Raw genomic sequence first — 21,561 nt, 5'->3', positions numbered from 1 at the left:
GAGATTCAAAATGTGCTAGAAATTAACTTGATGTTTTAATACATTTCCTTAATTTGTGTACTAAACAGTAAGCAGAAGTATATGAAATACTGATGATCTGCCAAATAAACCTAATGCAGATTTTGACACTTTAAGTCAATAAAAGTTTCGATAATAAATAAATACTCAATAAAAGTAGGAAAAGAATCCAGTCTGAGATTTTACCAAATGGAAGAAAATAAGACACTTCTTTATGTAAGTCTGGATAATAAATTTATGAAAAAACTGGTATCCAAGTCAAGTCTCTATTGCTCTTAGGCACACAGGTGTTCAAATATGGGATAAAATGAAAAATAAATGTTTGGGCTCCTTTAAAGGATACAAAGTAGAGCAATTTATTAATATGTGGGTCACTGAATATCAGAATGGGGTACAAGAAGAACACAAGTATCACAAGGGCAACTCTGGAGGAGAAACCTGAGGATCAGAGAGCTGTATGCAAAATACAGCAAGGATCTAATCAGAGGGATGGTACATCACAACTAAACTATAGAAATAGTTACACATTTAAACTAGTTCAGGTTATGGTTCCAAACAGAGAAAATTCACTATGCTTTGTTCTGTCAGATGACCTTTAACTCCAAGGTTCCTCTTATGAACTCATGCAGGAAAAATTCCCAAAGAACAGGCCTTCCCCTTGGCAACCCCAAGTGAGTGCTGTTTAAGTTTTTTCCTCAGTTGCCAGATTAATTACTTAATCATTAAATAGCTCCATGGATATGGAGAAACTGGCCCAGTACCTCAGTCTTTCTGCTTTCTGCCATTGCTTCTACCAGATAAACATTCCAGATACGACCCCTTTTCATTTTAACTCCACTTTCACCTCCTCTCATTCTCTAAAAGGTGAAGAATCTAAAAGGTAAAGGTGAATAGTCTAAAAAGTTACTTTAACTTTGAAGTAACTTCAATGCACTGTTCCCCTTTACTGTACTGCAGGCCCAAGGGTAAAACTGCTTGTCCAAACCATCTGCTGCACTATCGACAGTGAACAGCAATGAACTGATGCAGGACCTCATTAACATACATATTGTTAACCATCAGAGCAAGATTAAATATCAACAAAAGGGTGGAAATCAAAAAACAAGGTGCCAGTTGCTTTGGATGGACGAGACAGGGGAAAATGTAAAAGAATCCAGAAGAAAGGAGGTTTATGAACTGGTCCTACAAAGTCAGAAAAATCCACATGAATCACCACACACACAAGACTTCTATTACTGTTTTGCAGAAGTGGGTTGGATTTTGGCTGCCCTTGCAATATGAACTTGCAAGAATTTCAGTCTGTTGACCTCCTTTAGTTCCTGCCATATACTCTGAAGATAAGAAACCTACATCATCCAAGGATATCCTGTTTATTTTTATTCATCTGCTTTAAAAAAAGAAAACCAAACCAAACAAACACAAGAAGTGACCACAGAGACTGCGGGGCAGCTCTCACTACTGGAGCACTGTGGGGTGGATATAAATTATTTAGGAAGGACAAGTCAGGAAGGCAAGGAGAGGAATTGTCCTGTGTATGGGAAAGCAGATGGAATGGAGCTCTGCCTGCCCAAGCCAAAATAAATTTTTTTTCAGCTAAATCTGATTTATTTTTAGAAATGTTTTTCAAAACCATTCAATTTTTATTACACCAGAAACTGCCTAAGATATGTTTACAGAAAAAAAAAAAATTACCAGCAGTTTTTTGCTAGAATTTTTTCTCTGAGTCTCCAGGTAGACCATAAATCAAACAAGCAATGTTCTTCACAGAAAAGTTGCACCATTTTGAAAGTAAGGACACAAAATATTAAGAAACAAGGTAAGTGATTACACACTGTTGGCTTCAGAGTATTTTGCACTGTGGAAATAACAGATATGAGAGTGAGTTCTGAAGCAAAAGACAAAACCAGAGAAAAGTAAAGGAGAGAAAGACAAGGGAAAACAGGACCCAAAGAGATGGTACTGAAGCCATTCTAGCTGTGCCTCTTTTGAAAAGTAGAATCCTGCAGTAAAATATAAAATCAGACCTGCTCAGCACAGAAGGCCTTGGAGCCCCAGGGTTTGGAACTGAGCACACCTGCCATTCAATCAGCTCCTGGACACGCTCTTCCACAACCCTGCTTAAATAAATGCTCACCACTTTGCATTCACAGGACAAAGAAGAATTGGACTTATTTTTGCCAATAAAAATTTAAAAGGCTTGTTACAGCTTTTTTTTACTACCTTTTGTATGCGCTGGTGGTTATGCTTCGTTACTTTAATTTTTGGGTTTTTACTGCCAGTATTGCCCTAAAGTTAAGGTGGTAAATGACAAGCTTTTAAAGTAAGCAGGTGTTTCTTCTTGTGGAAAAAGACTGCAGCTCTGCTTTATGCCAGGAATAAATTTTACTTTTAAAGGCTTTCAGAAAAAAATTTTTTTTTTTTTTTAAAGCAGGTATAAAATACATGAATTATTTAATATCTGCAATTCACTTAGAAGAACTGAAATTCTTTCCAGACTTGCTATTAGCATGGTCACTAATGCATGAATAAAAGCATGAACAGGTCAAAATCACCCTTGTCATGAGTCTATTAACTTTACTGAAGTTCTGTAAAAAAGAGTATTACTTATCCAAACAGTGCCAAGAACTTAACATTCCCTGGTTTTTTGCAATCTTTATGCAGAATACAAGGTTTTTAAACACATGAAAACATTCTTTTCACCAATAGAAATTTTGTGTTCTTCATAACTACAAAATTTAAACCACAACATCTATTCTTCAACCCTACAAAAGACCAAAAATTGTCTGACCAAACTAAACAAACAAACAAAAAAGTAAAATTAAAAATGAAAACTATGTTTTTCTGTAAGTTATAAAACTATTTTCATCTTTTAGCAGTGGGAGGAAAATGAAATTTCCTCAGTTTCTCTTTTCAGTCTTTACCGTCCCAAACAACTTCTTTGAGATATGGGGAAGAAATGGGGGAAGAAAGAATAGCTAAGAAAGAAATTAATTCTTTTAGAACAACACATTAAAGGGGAGAACTGTACTTTATGCAGAAGGCAAATTGGATAAATGAGATCCATAGCTAATTTATCTGAGTGCATTTGCTGTTATTTTTTATCTAACTATGCCTTTTTAACCTCTGTGTGCTCTGATCACCAACACCACACCTACACGTGCCTCTTCTCAGTGTAAACAGTTCACATCCTGGGCAATGAACCCCCAAGGGTTCTGTGTATCCAAGGAAACTGCAGCCAGAGGTGAGGGGCATCCAGAATCTGCAAAGGCCCGTAGGGTACAAGGGCACTGTCAGGGACTGTCAAGCAGACCCAGGAAATGATTGCTATGGAGGGCAGGGAACTCAGCAAAAGCAGCATCACCACGAATCAAGTTTCTCATTTCATACTGACCCTAAAATAACTTCTACGCCGCTGAACTCCACATCAAGCAAGTGCCAGCAAAGGAAAGGATTTCAGGTGTCTGGGGCCTTCAGTTTTGATCCAGGATATCACTGAGGTGGAAAAGGAATATCAGAATGTGTGAGGAGCAGAGTGAGCAAGAGACAGGAGAACGAACAATAGCGTGAGGGATATTTTAAGATTCCTTAAAGCAATGTATTGTGCAGAGAAATTTTAAAGCAAAATAAGTTTTTAGACATTGTAGATATATTTATCACTTCAGTATTGAAAAAAAAAGGAAAAAAATCAGTGATATTTTCTGTCCTCATTACTATGGCAATACTCACCTCTTGGTGGCTTCACAAATGTGTAAACAATACCATTATTGCTCTTGGCAACAATGTTTCTGAGCAGCAGGGTGAGACAAACACAAAATATCAACCCTGTTGTCAATCATCAGAAGAGCTGGAGAAATAGAATCTTCAAAATTAATTTCTTCAGCACAATGAAATAGTCCAAATAATAAAAAACTAAAATCAGTATCACTTTAATATTTATCACCACTAGCAGTAATCTCTCATTTTGCTGTCCATACACAGAAACCCTTTCAGCTGCAGGACTAGTGAAGGCACAGGTGACTGGAACCAACATTATCTGCTTCAGTCAGCAGTTCTGTAACTCAGGGCACAAAGAATGCCTTGACTGGTTTTCAAAGAAAACACTTTATTGGCTTCCCTCCATTATACCATTCAACTGACTTCAAGTCCACAATTTTTCTTTCATACAACCTAGAAAGAGTTTACCAAAGATTTGCAATAGTGATAAAGAATCATCTCCCTCAGAACAGAAAGCTGAAGGAATCCAAATGATACACAGAAGTGAACATCCATCAGCCAGTCTCCTTACCCCAGAAACCAACATGGACATCCACCCAAGCACAGAGGACTGTCCCAATAACTTCTGACCTTAACTGCTGGGACACTAAGCACATATCCTTCAAGACTCATTTCTAAGATAATTTGAATTTGAAAAAAACATTTTTTCCCTATAAAACACTATCAAACAAGTGAAAAATACAAAGATACTCACACTTAGTTTTTTCTTTCAAAGATTTTGCTGATGTCAGGATAACAGTATAATACAATTTGAATTTGTGATTAAAAAGTAATTATCACTTATCAACTACCCCTTATGACAGAGTAATCAGCTTTTTCCATTTTCTCTGCATTGTACATGTTGCATATATTCTCATTTTTGATGTGGGACTAAGATACATGACTGTGAAATGCATATATTTGTATTTACATAATATATCCATACAATGCCCACTTTACGGAAAAAAAAAATTAAAAATAATGTGGACATGCAGGATTTTGTCATTAAAGACTGAAGTCACATGGAAAAGTAGCTCATATCCTTTCAAAATTACCTAAACAATTTTTGCATTTCAATTTGTTTTGTGTCTGGGTATTGAGTTCAGTGTTTCAAAACAAAACATCCCCTGATTCAAACCCAGTATTTTACCTTGTTAAATGTTTCCGTAAAGATCAGTGTATTTTCATAAATTTCTTCTCTTTGGGTCCCTTCCCCCCAAACCATAAGTCTTATGTTACTTATTTAATGCAAAGTGGTTGATCTTTTATATACATTTCTCTGCACTGCCAGGACATGTGGGATAACTCATCCTTTAGTAGTTACAAGCCCATACTCAAACAGATTGAGAACATTGAAATTCCAATGTCTTAAGATACTGAGGTCTTTAATTTAGTGCATTCCATAGTGCAGTGACAAATAGTGAAAACAATATCTTAAAACCAGAATATTTTCAATTTCTTCAAGGCTGTAAATTTCATTTCATTTTTTAGAGCAGATCCATTTTCAGTTGGCAACTCTGGGGAAGATGAGGATGCCCTGGAAATGTACAACAGTCTCACAGAAAAACAATTACTGTTTATTCTGAAAACCCTTCTGCATCTTGACAAATACTATAAAACAAATCTTCATCTTTTTAGAATTCCTCAGAATTCCACCCGCATTTATTAAGAGATTCTATCTTGAAGCAAGATGTTGATTTTGAGTTAAATAATTGTAAAAAACATCGAAGACAAGAGTATGTAAATAATACCACATCACTGTCAGACAGCGCAGTGTGCTGAAATTCTCTCTCATCTGTCATTCTTAGATGTAAATCCAGACAGGAATATTTCAAAAGCAAAGACAACAAGTAGGAAAATGAGATAGGAAGCAAGGAACTGATCATAATTTGAACATTACTATTTGTGCCTTCAGCAGTTCACAAGATAAGAATGAAATGTGGATAGTTGAGCGTCACGGTTCTATTTTACTCGAAAAAATATCACTGAATCTCTGTGATTGATTCACATGTCAGACTGCACAAACAGAAAGATGAGATTTTAAGGGGAGGAGCACAATATTCTTAACAAGCTTATACATAACAGTTTTTATTTCACATGAAAGATCCTTTTTATAACTTTGACTAATTAGTACTGACAACAGCAGAGATGAACAAGGAGATTAAAGTCACCCCTTGGCGCTACTTTTATACCATGACAAGGTCAGAAATGGCACAGATTTAGGTGATTCAGATAAAAGAGGCTCCAATCTCATTCACACAATTTAACTCAACAAATGGTTCCCATTTCCAATATGCAACTACATTTCATTTGTTACAATCTCTGCATGGCATCAAGAAAATACAAAACACTGATTATAAATTCAATCTGTTATGTCATTTAGTCAAAGACCACAGGAAATGCAGAGAAACACTGTTAACCTACTACATGAGACAGAAATATTTCAGCTGGACTATATAAACTCTGAGGCTTCCATTAAATCTGCAAAAATGGAAAACAACTTTTCATTTGTGGTCACTTCAACCTCAGCTGCTGTATTACATCTGAAAATACCCTTGGTGACTGAATTCCCATTCTTCAAATGAATGTCATGTTTCAGCTGGCTTTTACTTAAGCAAAGTTTCGGTTCGAATTTTAGGATTTTTCTCCTTGAGATGGGTCAAGAAGTTACTTAGTCCCTGCTGTATAAGGTAATAGAGTTGAATTTGCTAGTATTCCATTAGTCCATCACTATTAGGAGACTGTGATGCTGCATATCAAAGTGGAATTTTTGTTGCTGGAGACCTCGATATGTTGGTATAAATTACTATCTACATGAAATGAATTACCACTCACATCAAGTGCCAGGAGTCACAGTAAAAAGGATTAGTATTGTGGTTACTGAAACCAGAAAGTAATATCATAACAAACAAAGTGGAGCCTTATTCTATAAAGATCTTTAGTATGATAGACATTGATGGCAGTAGGTGTGTGAAGTGCCTATACTGTCAGCAATTATCAGTAATTGCTAAAACTCTAATTTAGGATTTTTTAAGCAAGGAATACAAATAATAAGATAACTAGTCAGTGGTAATCAGCAGCACTCATAGTTGAGCTGTTATCTTTTACAAGGGAAACAATCTTACTCAAGACTTTGGAAAAACCACACACCAAGAGACACTGTCCCAGTGGGGATATTTTCCTTCTTTCTTGAACGTTCTTCCTTTCTAATGGACAGGAAGCAGGAGAAATACATGCTCTTAAAATCTCTCCTTGTAATCTTGACAAAAGTCAAGACTTACCCACTCCTAGCTCTTTAAATTTTATTATTGATTTCATATTAGCAATCTAATAATTTCTAATATGGAAAGATATGACAATTAACAGGTCAAAGAGTTTCCTCCCAGAAACAACAGATGCAATCAAATCAGTTCTGACAGTTACCTTTCCTATTCACGGTACATTCTTTAATGGGATATCTTTCTGTAATAGTTAATTTGAAACAGGAAGAGCTTTGAACTGAAGGGAATGTTGCTCTGCCATTGTGACATCCAGGTGTCGTGTTGGCAGCAGGGGACACACAGAAGTAGCTGAAGAGGCTTCCAGAAATAGCCTCGTGACATGGCCTTTGGATTTCAAATAAGTTGCCGATTACAAAAGTGTTTTTGTAGTTACAGCAAGACACAGAACAACAGAGCAGAACAGCAAATGGCTAATGGTGTTCATTACTGGATTGTTGTACTGTCTTTTGGTCTGAAAAGTTACCTGATGCCCAGAGGCATGCTGTGTAATTTCCCTGGGGACAGAGGAGGATTTGTCAATGAGTCTGACATTTCTTTTCTCCAGTTTTACTCATTCCAGAAAAAAAAGATTAAGAGATATCCTATTTCCCTGAGGAAAAAGTAGCAAAATCTATTTCCCTTGCTGGCATTTTTCAAAGCTGCTTGTCTCCTGTCTCATAAGTGGAATTACCAGTTGAAGTTTTTAAAAGCTGCTTATTAATCTTTTATGATGGCCAAAGCATAAAAATAGCTAACAATAATAAAGAATAGGATTCTTTCACAAAGGAAAAATTGATAATTACTTTTTTGTCAAACTTATTAATTTTACCAAAATAATTATTTTGAAGATATGAAATATATCACTTAGAATATAGGTTAAGTACCACCTTTCCCAATATGATATTTTTAACCTCCACCCCAGATTTTCCCATTCTTTAGGACTCAATATCTTCCTTTGCAGTTCCTACCTGGAAGCCAGCAAATTTTTCTTCCAGCTTTGTCAGTCGGAAATATTTACATTCAACCTTTCTTCTGACACTTGCTTTGGTCACTCTAATTCTACTTTTCTGTTTCAATGCCCACACACCTCATCTGCTTTGCTGACAGCTGCCTTTTCCCCTGCTCTCCCTGGCTTCCAGCTCACCCTCTGCCTTTGACCTGTGTCACCAAAAAAACCAAATGCTCCCAACCTTGCACTTATAGTCTGTTCTCTGGGAAGTCTCTCCCTTCTCCTGCCTTTCTGCTAAATCTTGACTTTCAGTTTTGGTGATTCTTCATGTTCCTCTTACTACAACAAAAAAATGGGCACATCTTTTTATTAACTTAAGCTCAGTATCTGAACATGAAGAAATAGATAAAGCTGAGAACAAAAATTCACAGCTGAGAATATCAACACTCAACTCATATTTCCAAATCTCCTGGCTCAGAAGAAGGAATAATTAAAGACTGACTGCTCCCCAGCACAGAGGAACACAAAGAGAAAGCTCTCTTCATCTTTTCCCCACAAATAAAAAGTTAGTGTTCAGCACTGAGAATTCTGTCTGGCCAGATAACCATCAGAACACTGCAGCAGAACCTCAGTGAAATTCTGTAGCAGTGATACCTGAGGATTTATTATTTGACCTGAAAGTCTTCTGATCTGAAAAACACTCAACCACACTGGGCTGATTGTCAGAAAACAGTAAGAATAACACCTTTTCTGTTTTTCTAGCTTGCTTTGATGACGTTATTGATTTACTCAACTGGCTTTCTGAAACATCTGGGGCACACAGATATGACATCAAACTATCTCATGGACACAGGATTAAAGCTGAAAGTTTCAAATTGACCTTTCATTCCGTAAGATCTGAAAGGAACGTGCACATTTCCTCTGACAAAGGTATCAGTGCAGCCCCGCAAAGGGGTTGCAATGATGAATCTCAACAGGACTTGGGAGCCCTTTGTGTGATTTTATCTGTGACTGTATCAGAGAGCTGGTGATAAAGGCAGAATCCGTGTGTGATCTTGAACCACTACTTATGTCACACAACTTTCCTTCTACCATTATTAACCATAACTTACATCTAAAAAAGAAAAGCAAAACAAACAAACAGAGCACAGAAAATATCTCCACACATACAGTTATTGCCAAGGGTTGGTTGAATCAGACTCTTGGGTGTCCACCATTTCAGCACCTGAAGCATTAACAATATGACACTTCTTAAATAAGTGTTCTGTACTGTCTGAGAAGTTGGATGAAAATAAGCTCCTACAATATTCACATAGAGAATTCACATGTTTGGTATTTCAGGGGATTCTTTTAAGATGAAATTGATTTTTATGACGTGCATTCCTGGTATGAGGTCATATATAATAGAAAAAAAAAACACAACTGTTTGTTTGTGCTGTATTTCCCCTGCCCTTGACTTTAAGTACTAATATATCTTTAGACTTTCCTAATAATAGACAAAATTGTGCTGGTGAACTAAGCTGACTCTGTAATTGCTTTGTACTGCCATGGTGAGGTCAGAATTTCAGCAACCCCTCACTGAGAAAAGCTCTTTGCATATCTGTAGGGCAAATTCTACTTTTAAGGCTGAAGAATATCACATCCCATCACTTCCTCTGGCACAAGACCAGTACAAAAATCAACGTATTCAAAAAAGTGACAAAGCTTAATTCTTTATAAAAGTTAGCAGAGAGTACCTGAGCATTCGGTAAATTAAATGCTGTGACACAACCACTACAATATTTATTTTGTAATGCAGAAGACTAATGTATCTTCAAGAAAAATCCAAAAAGCTGTGTGGTGTAGTTAAGGGAACGATGCTCGTATGAGTATGCTAAAACCAAAATGTTACTCCTGATTGAAATTTTTTATAATCTTGCCCTTAAACTGCAGTCAGTTATCTAAAAGAACATAACTCACATTTCCAGAGGTGTTTAAAGATTACTGTGTAGTTTCTGACTGGTCATCGTGGACTCTTCATAAGCACAGAATAACAAGCTGGATCTCGTACTGGTTTATCACAGGTCAGACTGACAAGGCCAGCTCCAACATGAAATCCAACAGCAACAAGGTGAAGCCACTCTTCAGGAATCACCTAAAAAAATCCATTCAGTAACTGAAATCAGTTCCATCAGAGATGTGGCAGTGGGTCAGACAATCATGGGCTGACAGTCTGGAAAGGCTTAGGCGATGCCTGCTCGTTAAATCCGGAGAGAGGCAAAACCCACATCGTGTCCAAGTCCACTGAGCAGAGGCAGAGCTGATGGGGACACCTGGGGGCCATTCTCTGTTTTCCTCTGACTGGGTGGATGCAGAGCACATGCTGCTGGGGGCAGCAGACAGAACATTTCAGTTGGTATAGTTAATTTTAAGCTATGCATTTTGTATTTCAAGGGCTGAACCACACCTTGAGGCAAAATCCCATAAAAGGAAGCCATGGAATTTCTTACCCTTCTAGGTCAGTTTAAACAGCTGTTAAGCTGAGACTCAGCTTGTCGACTTCAAACCTTGTGGAATGCTCCTGCCACCAAGAAACGGCCACAGGGTTCTCTCTTTTTGTTTACCAGAAGCATCACTCACAGTTTGAGAAGCTGTGGGAGGAGTTTCAGCCTCCAGCATTTTTTAGCCAATGAGTTTTATGGTCAGGAGTGTATCATAATAGAGAAACTTGAAGTAATTCTTAACCAAAAAACCAAATCCCTACTATCAGCTAGGATTTCTCTGAATGTAAAGTCTGATCCCTGGTTTAGACTACGAGCAATTTGAATTCTTCCATTCTGGTTCTGCAAAGAATATCCACCACATCTCTCATCTTTCTACCACGGAATCACTAAGAGAACAGCTGTTCTGCATCTGTTCAACAGAAGGAAAATGATAAATAATTCCAGTACTAGGACAGGTTACTTGATCCCTACTTCCCCTCACTGTGTATTTGTCTACATAAACCACCTTCTAATTTCACTGTGCTACAGCATGTCCTTCCATTCTTATATGATGAATTATTGCTTTATAATCTTTTAAATCATGGAGCTCCATAGTAAGGACCTTATAGCAACATTATTACAAACAGGTCAGGCAGTAATTACTTCCCAGGGATTAATTTATTATAAATTGAGTAATTTTTATTCAAAAAGCGTAATCACAGGGAAAAGACAATATTTTCTCTTCTCCCTTATCATTATCACCGCTCATCAGAGCTTGAATCTTAATGTCATGCTAATAGATTTAGAAGTTGGTGCTCAAAAACATGAAATAAAAACAACTATGCTGGAAAAAAATATTCAGAAACACATGACTATTTGGGAACATTCTTGCATTTACAGACATGTGGAGAATTGGCAGGAGATAAAAAGGCCTCTTTCGAGTTACTAGATTGGGTCTTAAAAAAGTGCTTCAGAAGTACTCCAGCTTTAATCCTGAAGGATGTTACTATAATCTCTGAATCATCAAAACAGAGGATATAAGGTTCTGAAAAGCTCTGTGGAAAGGGAACTTGAAACTTTGTCCTTCCTGCCCAGTCTGGTGTGATGAGCCCAGAAAACCAGTGTCCTGCAGTGGACATGGGCCCCTCACAGGCACAGCAATTATGGTTTTAATTAGGTGGTTTTTCCAAACACCTCCAATTTGACCAACATGCCTTCTCCCAAAAGGTAAATACCAAATACATCTGCACATCTCTTAAGTTTTGAGACCACTGGGGTAATGCACACTGAATTACTAAATCCAAACTATGTTGCTGTCACCCAGCAACATGTCTGCTCCACAGTCACAAACGTGTCACTTAGCACATACAGTGTGTTCAGGGTAAATATTTAGCAGTGAGCTGCATTCTACCTCCAAAAGAATGTGCCCAGCCCCTGCCTACCACTGCATTTCTAAAGCCTAAATCCCAGACACGGTGCTTGATCCTGCAGTTTTATTCCAGGAAAAAATACCCCTGAAATCAATGGAGCTTTGCCAGATTAAAAAGACCAAATAAGTATATCTGGCAGAATCTGGGAATGCAACATGTACTATCAACTGAAAACGGTGCTGAGAGAGAGATATGTGTTATTCCTTTTCCTACAATAGGTGTGAGGTTCAGAATGATAAAATACTCCTTGCCCCTTTCCAAAAGATTGTGGGAAGAACAGACAGCTTGTCTTTTCCACATAGCTACTGCTGCATGGCACACCTTTCAGCCATTCAGTGGGAAAAGGTAAGTTGTCAGATTTTTACTATTTACATACAAATAGATATTTTATGTTCAGATAGTGAAGAAAAGTACAAGAAATCACCCCTGAAATGCCTATGATCAAGCTCCATTTCAGAATGCAACAACCTGGTTCAGATTTTCTTTTTACTCTTACCTGTTCAATCAAGAGTCTTTCTTTCATGCTTCAACACTTTTCAGCTGCTCAGACAGACCTATTTAAGTTTAAAATGTACACAACAACACAGCTTTGCTAAAACAATCTGGGTCTTGATCAAAGAACAAGTCTTAAGATGCATTATTACTTAGTAACATGTAGAGTTTCAAGAGTGCCATTTCAAAACTAATTCTGCTTTTCTGAAAATAAATGCTTGTGATCATGTACAGAAAACAGCAGCACATTACTTCACCCAATGTTGGTTATGCTGCTCCAGAATAAGGGAGTAACAGTAAATATATGCTTGGCTTCTCCGAGATTGGGTGTCAAAATATAAAGCCAGCATGGGACAAAAAGGACATCCAAGAACACAACCAGTCTGCCTGATAGCTCTGAATGCCAAAGATGAGCAGAATCATTTCAAATAGACCTTAGTCCATATTGTAATTTTCATATATTGATGCAAAAAAGGAAAAAAACCCAACAATTCATTAACAATACTAGAATAGTATAGTCCTGGTGGGAAAACAATTCTAGATGTGCTTTTTTAGTTCATAAACTGGGAAGAACCACTGGGATGGTTGCCTTCATTCCACTCACTGTATTTCTTAAACTTACAAAAAGCAAGAACCACAACTGCAAAAAATACCTTCAACCTCTCTGTTGGACAATTGACATGTTAAAACAGATCCAAAGATGTGAGTGTAGATATTGCTAAAGCTTGATAGACCACCTTATGGGGGGTTTCTCAGCTGGTTTTTATTCACATCTGACCTGTTGTGGGAGGTTGTATTTTATTTAAAGGTGAGTTTCCAGTGAGATATTGTGATCACATAGTACAGAAATCAATTCTTCCACCCTTCACTGGTATGAATTGACATGGCCTCACTGGAGCAAATCAACATGGGCACACAGAAAGAGGATGATCACTGCCAAAAATGCAATCCCATAATCAACTTGAAGCCTGCTATTTTAAAATATCTTTCATCCTTTGTGTTAATAACTACATATTAAAGATTTTGCCAGTGTCTAGAAATCTGCTTTTTATATCACACTCTTTTAGAGCAATTTAATATTTTTACCACATCATACAGTATCACTAAAACTTAGACATGACAACGCAGGTGGTGTTGTCACACACAAGTAAGCAGCAGCACATCAAGCAGTTTGTATACGTGCCTGAGCTTGGGATTTTAGTAGCTTTTCAATCTGCAGTTATTGCTTTAATCCAACAGCAAATGGAAGGAATCAGACAGACAAGTATTCACCAAGTGAAGATCATGATTTGACATTTCTCTAAGTACTTCCCTGAGTTTGCAGCCTTTAGAGACTCTGTTACAGCACATGGAGCGATGTATGTACTGAGTGAGGATGCTGAAACTCCAACTGCAGTTTATTTCAATCGATATTTCCTTTTTGAAGCTGAGGATTCTCATGTAGTGCTCATCTGACAGCCTTTGATGTGAACAGCATTAATAAACGTTGACATTTGGGTTGATTACTCTGCCTCTACAAGCACGAACTAGTCAGGCACTGACTAATCCCTTCTATTCCTTCTATTTGTGCTGCTGCTGTTTCTGTCCCACTTGCTCAGTTTTATCTGTAACTTTCAGGGTACCAAAACCACACTTACAAGACACTTACAAGATGTGTGATGTTATTTAGCACCAGCAAAATCTGTGAACACAGTAACCAGAACGACCAGCAGTGACCTGTGTGTCTTTTTGATGTCTGTACACTAATTCCTCCATAGCATCATCCCACTTTGGTTTCAGTGTAGATAAAACACACACTTTAGGGTTATTTCTTACAAAAGATGCCCTTTTTTTTTTTAATTTAGATTATTAAACATATCAAATGTTCTCCATCTCAAAACATTTGTAATTCATTTTATATTATAATTACAACACTCTTAATAACCTAGAAACGTGTGAACAATTTACTCAGGAAAAAAATACAAAGGATATGTGAAATGCAGCAAGGTCTTGGGAATCCTCCTTTCAGAATAGGAACTCAGCAAGAATCCTCTCCATTAAAGCTGTTAGCTGACTATACATTCATCCTCCTCCTGTTGAGTTCAAAGTCAGCCACTCCATCCACAATCCTAACTCAAATTCATAGCGTGTTGCTGTTCCAAAAATGGAACTTGGCAGTTCATGGAGATTTTTTTATCTGAGGCTATAAAATAATAATTAATAACGAGGAAATAATCTCCAAACATTCAACACTGAGGACAGCCATGAGAGTAATCACAACACAAAACGGAATGAGATAGCAGATGAAGTTCTGAAATGCAAACTATTTCATTTACAGGGCTTAAATACCCTTCTTTTAAGATACATTATTGATTGTTGCACTGGAAAAAGTTATTTATATAAGACATACGTAAAACAGGAAAAAAACCCCTCACATGTATTAAAACAGCAGCAATTGCTCATCTTTTCTCCATTAATATCCTCAACTCTAAGATTTCATCCATTCCTCAGCAGCACAGCTACCTGCAAGATCATCCTCAAGTAAGTTTATACAAATAACTCTTTGATCATTTCATCACAAGTGTTATTTCAGTTATGCACACAATGGCATTTTGGATTATGACATTAAAATGGTCAACACTTCTCTTATGAAAAAAGAATCTGATATTCATATTAACATATATAAATTTATCCCCTGCAAAGATTCCCTCGAAAAGTCTGTTTGATTTTATATGAAAAAGTTAATATTCAAACCACAATCATTATGGGGTTTGGGTTTTTTTAAGATAGCAAAATAATCTATACCTTGCCAGTTCAATCTTTTGCTTTTTAAACACAGGAACACTGGTTGTTCTGAACTCTAATTTACAGACCTAAACTGAAGCAGAGATCTTAGTAAAAGTTTCTTCTAAGCAGTTTTTTATGCCATTCAAGAAGAAATTAAACAATCTTTGCAGAAACTCCATAATCCTTCATATAAGATGCAAAAATACATCAGCTCAGCTCAGTAGTAGCCTTATGAATTAAAATATCAAAAGATTACTCCTATTATCTTAATCTATATTTGAAATAAAAATAATTAAATATCTGCCATAGTGAATTGGTAAGATTTATCAAATTACATAATAAATTATTGAATACATCTCCCAAAATGCATCTTTATTCATCTCTATGCCAGTGTGTTACAACACAGAAAGAACTTAATTGTTGCCTGGAAACCCATCGTTTTACCATAATGGATTATCAGATGTTTGTTCAATAAATATCTGCTTATTTACTGAAAGAACCACAACACCATTTCCCCAAAAGCTGGAGGTGAAATCAAACAGAGATGGTGCATTTCCCCAGAAATTCCAAGTTACTCTTAGGTCAGCACTTCTCCCAAAAGGGTTTTCAACATTTTCTTAGAGCTACAAGCCTGCTATTTATTCAGGTTGTGTTTGTTTTCTTCTCCCCTTTCTTTTCTACTTCTGTTTTATCATTACAGGAAAAATTTTCATCAATAATAATAACTTTATCAGGAAATTTCTATCTGTTACAAATTTCTATCAGTGTCACAAATGCACCCAAATCATTCTAGAAAATAACTAATATTCCAATGCAATGATACTTTTTATTAAAAAAAAAGAAAATAAAAACCAAAAAAGCCCCCCCAAAAAACCCCAAAAAGCAACAAACAAACAAACCAAAACAAACAAAACCAACCAGCCAAAAAAAAAAAAAACAACAAACAAACAAACAAACTCAGCAAAAACACAAACTAATGCCAAAGCACAGAATGCACTGCAACGAGTAATTATGAAAGCAGAGGGGAAAATATTCATGTTTTAAATTATAAGCAAATACTGTAACATAGAAATTATGAGGGAACGATACTGATAGTACCAAGTAACACCCACAGCCAGTGCTTGTCACACTGACACCTGTTAAAGAAAATATGGAATTATCTAGGCTTTCTAGTTACTGCAGCATATGCAAAATCCCAAACCGTGCATTTAGGTGGAAAAGTCAGTTGCAGCCATCCCTTTTCCTGACCTGACTGATCAAACCCTAAATAGCACATAAAGAGACCATCAATCAGGCAATAGTTTTTTCTCGGATTTTAGCACTTCCCAGAATTTGGGAAAAGAAAATCTGTACAGCAGAGAGTCAGAGAGAGCTGCTGGTCAGTCAGTCTGGCTGATACCAAAGCACATCCCCAGTTGTGTTTAGTTATTCTGCCACTTCCTACCAGATGATGACCCCCTGACCTTCCTTCATCCCTTCTGCTCAGTACCATCTGTCTCACCCCTGTTCTTGCCATTCTCCAGCATTCAGGGTTCAGAAGCTTCCAGGCTGAGCCAGAAACGATATCTTCATGTTTACATGTCCTTCACAGAGCCATAACACCCCACTGCAGTTAGTTCTGTAACTGAGTTACCTTCCGTGTGAAGAAGTACTCGTTTTATTTGCTTTGAACACACTCCTGGTAATTTCATTTTGATGCCACCACTTGTCATATTATAAAAGACAGGGAACAATCATTCCTTTCCCACCTTCCCTATGTTACTTGTGATATCACTGACCTTTTCACATCCCTCTCTGACATTACTTTTCCAAAATTAACAGTTCTAACCTATTTAACCATTTCTCACATGCAAGACATCCTATTCCTTAGCACACTCTTGTTGCTTTATTCATATATTGCTAATGCATTAAATATTCTTCAAATGAGGGCAAGGAGCACAGATGGAATTCAAACAGAAAGCTCAACATGAACTTCTAGCATAACACCATTTTCTGTTTAGTTCTATACTCCTTTCCTAATAGTTCCTAATGTTGTGTTTGGTTTTCAGGCCGCTATTTAGCACTGCTCAGAAATATTAAAAAACCCAACTTGTATTATTCACTCCAATACCTTTTTTCAAAATGGTAATAGCTCATCTAAAGCTTGTTATAGAGTTTGTAAAATTAGACTCATGTTTTGTCATAAATTATTTCACATTCTTCAACTCTGAATTTCATCTATGTCAGTGACAGTTACTCAGACAATTCCTCTCATCACCTTCTCCAGCAAGATATTTGTGACTCTGATACTGTCAGATGTAAACCCCTACCTGGAAACCTCTACTATTTCGAAAAAATACTGTAGCAATTGATAAAAACTGTGTTATGATGATTATAAGATATTTAATGCCAGAAACAATTACTACTTACAATCAGTTTACTGGAAAAGAGGAAACACATCACCGTTCTCAGTTAGATACTGAGCTGCAAATTGGGGTTGTCATCTGTCTGGAGGTAACCACGACAGTCCTGCTTTGATGAACGTGTGCTGACCACAGAAAAGGAAAAAGCTATTGCCCTGACTCTGAACAGAATAAACAAATTCTATCAACAAATGGTCAACAATCTGAATAAGGGCAGCAGGAAAATGGAGAAATATCTTGCTTCTAGTCTGTTCTGTTGCTTCTCTTGATAATCAAGTAACACAGGAGAATGTGAGGAGGAGAGGAGCTCTTCCAAGAGAAGTTTCCATACCATTACTGAGACCCTCATGGGAGCTGTTAACAGAGTGCCTGAGTGACACTGATATCTTAAAAATGCTGTGATTAATGTTCTCTGCTCAATAAAAAAAGACTTTTCCTGTTTCTATTGCCATACAAAGAACCACAGAGAATCTTCTACTACAAGTGAAGGTCAAAAATGTCACTCCATTTGTGTAAAGCCCTGATTTATTATGGTTATTGCACAGATGTCACAGAGATGAGTTCTGCTTTACTCTTCTGCTTATCTTTACTAAGAACTATGGGATAGGAGATTTGGTAGAAATGGAGCTGAGAGAAATGCTTGTCAGAACCATGGAATCCCCTTCCCACCATGATGTCATGGAGAAGGCTGCAGATGCACATTCTCTGCCTATTCCCAAAATCCCACTGGAAATTTAAGTGACCTTATTGCTTTACACAAAAAAGTCAATATATAGAAGCTTGATAGCATTTTCCATGATAATTTCATTCTAACTGAAATTCAGAGCAAATTTTTCTAGTGGTTTAAGAATGATGTAGAGCCCAACCTCTTTCATTTTTCCAAGAAAATTTAAACAACTGCAGCTGGGACTCAGAGTTCTCTCAGGCCCTGAAAAGTTACCTGTGGAGATTTTATCCATTAGAATCAAATAGCATCAGCAAAGAGCACTGAGAACAATATACTTTCCAAATATTCAGTGAATAATGTACATCCTATTACTTCTGTGGCAGATGTATTCCCAATTAAAGTATGCAAGGCTATAAAAACTTGCTTAATAACAAGATCCAGTTCCCACTGGGTTAGGCCTGTGCCTACAAATATGAAAATAACAAGCCAGAGCTCACAGTTATACCCCTATTAACAGGTTTAATGAAATCATGGAGGTTACCATTTGTTTTAATAGGTTTATACATATACCCCCATTGTAATATAATGTAATTGCACTATTTTTCCTTATCTGTTCTTCCCTTGAGTCCCCTCCTTTGCAGTAATTTCTCTTGAAAAAGAGTTAAAAAAAAAAAAAAAAAAGAAAAATGAAAATATCTACCTCTTATACTTTGAATCAAGAATTTATCTTTTTTTTGGAGGGGTTGAGGTTTTTTGTGATTGACATTAAGTACATTAAAATTACAGCATGATTTTATCTGCATTCTTTCTTTCTGGTTTTTATGTCTGTCTTGAAAATATCTGTAGTTAAATTATAGCTTCTGAGACATAACAACCTCATCCAACTTACAAAAGAAACTAATCCACAGGATGGCCCCAGATGATTCACCTCAAAACTATCACAAGATGACAAAACCAGTAGTTGGCATCCAAGTCCTTGCAGAGCTGTAGTCAGTGTAATCAGGTACAAGTAGCTTGTATTGTTGCCTTGTCAATACCAATTCAGACCACCCACTGGTCCAGACTTATTTCTTACTATTGATTCTGCATCTTTCCTGCCCCTATCATACAGCTAAATTCCTTCCAAAATGACAAAGCCTTGAGGACTTACAGACACTTCTCAAACTGTAACAAATTGCTATTCTTGTTAGAGCTGTAGCTGCAATCCCTATTGGAAAAATGTTATGAGGGAGATACCATCAAAGTGATCCCTGGCTGCTGATGCAGGAATGAAATCATTTTTAGTTAAAATCAAAAAAAGGTAGAAATAGTTGCAGAGTGAGAGAATTTACTAAGTTACAGTCATTTATCAGAAACAAAGAAAGAAAGAATATTAATTAAAAACCCAATAGAGTGTTTCAAAGTTTTGAAGGTCTGTAAGTCCTTATTTTAATAGTGCAGCTAAGAATCTAAGAATCCCTATTTATTCATTAGAAATAAATATCATCTTGGAAGAAGTATTCTGCTTTTTTCATAAGATAAACTTTATGAACTGAACTGATTTAGCACCCCGAGTGTGCTCTCTTTTTTAAAATGTCAGACTAGCATGTTCAATATAATGAGAAGCATCAATGGACCTCCACATGTTAGAAAGATACACCATGAGGACACAGCCATAGAGTAAACATGAAAAGACAACAGAAAGATTGATTTCACTTCATCAATTTTTTAAAGAAGCTCTTACTGAGAAAAAAAATCTTTTTTCACTCTTAAAAATAATATTAAAGTTATGCTGCTTTTAAAAATAGGAGCTACTGTTTGCTCAGGAGATCATTAAAGTGTGACGAGCTTGAAAATCTGCTCTGACATGTACATGGCTTGGCATTTTCAAATTTTTGGCATATGATGGATAATTAGTATGAGTAACAAACAGAGGTTTGGGGTTTTTCACTTTGTGCAAGATACCAAAAAATCTTCTAAGTGAGACTCAGTCAAGTTCATTGAGAGTCACTGGCTCCCCTCAGAGCTTCTGGTGATGAAACCCAAACAGAGGAAAAACACAGTAGGAGTCTCAGGAGGCATTCACTAAGATTACTGCAGTATTTCAATTTGAGTGTAAAACAGGCATATGATCAAAATTTTGCCAAAAAAATGGATGGCAGAGATCAGATAATGAAGTAGGACAGGTTTTAGCCCATCAGTAACAGAAACGTGGCTTGTCAAGGCCTGGTTGTAACCAGAGCACAGGGAAAGGACACACTCTCTCTCTGTAGATGAACGACTCCTCATCCTGGAAGGAACACCCAGTGTGAAAGGACTAGTGACAGAATTTAGGAATCATCCAATCTATCTCAACTCCTTTAAAATGAAAGTGGAAGGTAGAATCTTGCATTAGAGATCAGTCCAGAGAAAGAGCAGCAGGGTTTTTAATAAGGGATGTGACAGTCGGAGCTGCAAGTCAGAAAGATGCCATTAACAGCAGTGCTTTATAAGGAGCTGACAGCAGAAAGAAGGATGGGGAAAAATGGTCTGAGAAGAAATCACTGTTGCTGAGTGTAGAAACAATGAGTTTATGTGTGAGAATTTGGGAAGCTTGAACACTACATGAAGAGTTTTAAACAGAAGACTGAACTGAGATGCTGGAAGGGTGGTTAGAACTACCTCAAAGCTCTTGCAGAGGAGAAATGGAGTGGGAAAAGCCTGCAAGGAAAAAAAAAAATAGAGAAGTCCAAGTACAAAATAATGAACAGACTGGTAAACCTTGGACCAATTTTACTATACAGATCACGTCCATCACATACACCCCCCCCCCTCACCTCGCCCACCCCTTTTTCCTAGTACCATCTTTACTACAGATTTAAAAATTTAAACCCCTTCCTTTAGGGTGCTGTCGTAGACTGAACAATGCATCACTCACCCCATCTCTGTTTTTATCCTTTTAGTTACTGGCTCTTTAAAACAGTTGCCATTTAACTGTTTCTTAGGCTGGTCTGTCACTAAGAAAGAAAAAAGCATTTATATGCAGTAGCAGAAGTTGTCAAAGGCTGAAGAAATTTGGCTTAGTAAAATGACACAGGTGCTATAGAAACATTAGAATGGAATAACTATATAGCAATAATCAAAGAATGCCCTCCTATGTTGAATAGATTCATCTAGTTAGGCTGGGCAATATAGTTTCTTTCCTCATCACAATTTTAAAATTAAAGATGACTGTACTGCAGTCATCAATGGTGATCCTCACAGACATTGTAACTACTGTAATACAGATAGTGGTATAGTTAGCTGAAAAGAATTATTAAAACTTAAGTTATTAATATATAAAAGGGTTAAACAAAACAAGGTAAATGTTAGTTGCTAGTGTTCATATGATAAATTCTTGTGCT

Source organism: Empidonax traillii, unplaced genomic scaffold (assembly GCF_003031625.1).
Source record: "Empidonax traillii isolate 1590-97213 ecotype Southwest subspecies unplaced genomic scaffold, ASM303162v1 scaffold273:size739602, whole genome shotgun sequence".
Classification (NCBI taxonomy): Eukaryota; Metazoa; Chordata; class Aves; order Passeriformes; family Tyrannidae; genus Empidonax; species Empidonax traillii.
Note: the sequence above shows the minus strand (reverse complement) of the source record.